The sequence below is a fragment of the Bufo bufo genome, chromosome 1 (assembly GCF_905171765.1).
Source record: "Bufo bufo chromosome 1, aBufBuf1.1, whole genome shotgun sequence".
Classification (NCBI taxonomy): Eukaryota; Metazoa; Chordata; class Amphibia; order Anura; family Bufonidae; genus Bufo; species Bufo bufo.
The window spans coordinates 319,706,960-319,708,949 of NC_053389.1; positions in this window are offsets into that span (position 1 = coordinate 319,706,960).

Here is a 1,990-nt window from a genome sequence, read left to right on the forward strand (position 1 = left end):
AGATAAGAGAAGTGACAGGACACAGAGTTTAGATTACAGGTTGAATTAACCCTTTAGGGTCAAATTGGCTTCTCAAGGAGATATATATGTTAAAGGCATCCCTTCTTCTGTCTCATTCAGTAGCTATATAACTATTGAGAGAGACGTATTTTTTTTTTTTTTAACACATTTACACATTTAAGGCCTCTTTCACACTTGCGTTGTCCGGATCCGGCGTGTACTCCACTTGCCGGAATTACACGCCGGATCCGGAAAAACGCAAGTGTAGTGAAAGCATTTGAAGACGGAACCGTCTTCCAAATGCGTTCAGTGTTACTATGGCACCCAGGACGCTATTAAAGTCCTGGTTGCCATAGTGGGAGCGGGGAGCGGTATACTTACAGTCCGTGCGGCTCCCCGGGCGCTCCAGAATGATGTCAGAGCGCCCCATGCGCATGGATGACGTGATCCATGCAATCACATGATCCATGCGCTTGGGGCGCCCTGACGTCACTCTGGAGCGCCTGGGGAGCCGCACGGACGGTAAGTATACTGCTCCCCCGCTCCCCACTACACTTTACCATGGCTGCCAGGACTTTAGCGTGCCGGCAGCCATGGTAACCATTCAGAAAAAGCTAAATGTCGGGTCCGGCAATGCGCCGAAACGACGTTTAGCTTAAGGCCGGATCCGGATTAATGCCTTCCAATGGGCATTAATTCCGGATCCGGCCTTGCGGCAAGTGTTCCGGATTTTTGGCCGGAGCAAAAAGCGCAGCATGCTGCGGTATTTTCTCCAGCCAAAAAACGTTCCGTTCCGGAACTGAAGACATCCTGATGCATCCTGAACGGATTTCTCTCCATTCAGAATGCATTAGGATAATCCTGATCAGGATTCTTCCGGCATAGAGCCCCGACGACGGAACTCTATGCCGGAAGACAAGAACGCAGGTGTGAAAGAGCCCTAACCCTCCATTTTAATTATATTATTTACCCCAGTGTTAAATTAACACCCCCTGGATGCTTGTTTATTTCCTACAGTGGGGTAGATGATTACACACAGGGTTTTAAAGAATAAACTTCCTGACTCAGACCAAGAGCCGACTCAGCGAGTCAGCAAGTGAATCGAAGCATCCGCGCATGCGTATTGTGCAACCTAAGCTTCGGTTCATTTGCTTCTTGTCAGCTCAGCGAATGAACCGAAGATTCGATTCATGAATCGGTTCATTTGAATGAACTTCCCATCTCTAGTTTACTCGCAGTAAACCTTTCCGGCAACCTGTAGCAGTGTCCCCTTCTCGGCGCGTGCGCACAGTGCAAGAAGAAGCCGATGCCAGTAGTCCGCAACGGCGCATCAGACTGAGCCTGTGCGCACGCGCGGGATCTCAAAGCGGGAGGAGGGGGAGGGAGGGAGGCGGCACTGAGGAGTAGAAGGCGGCGCTGGGCACGAACGGCGATGCGTGCGGCCGGGCACCATGCATCCACAGACCTCCCCCTGCTTGGGCACCTTAATTCAATGATTGACAGGTTAGTAAAACCTGTTTTTCCGCAGAATAAAGCCACAAATAGCTTTTATAAGGCTACAAATAGCTTTTATAAGGCCACCTTAGAAATCAGAATGACACCCTGGACATGAGCATATGTTTAGCTCACAGGGCTTATAGGTGGTGACAGAATCCCTTTAATCATATACATAAATATGATAATTTGGGGCAGGGTAATGAACCCGGTCCTCCACACCATAGAGCAAAGTGTGCAGATAATGCATATGTTTGGAAAATGTAATAAAAAGTTTGTGAAAGAAAAAAAAAGAAAACCTCCCTGAAATGAGAAGTGCACCTCCCTGAAATGAGTTTTTGCAGGTTGGGATGTCTGCTGTTAAGAGGGCATACTAGGTGTGCCCTGGGCACTAAGTGCATCATTAGTGTCAGACACTACAAGGATACACATGGCACCCTATAGCTGACGTGGTGCCCCTGTGAGTTTTGCAACACTTGGATGCAGAATGTGTATT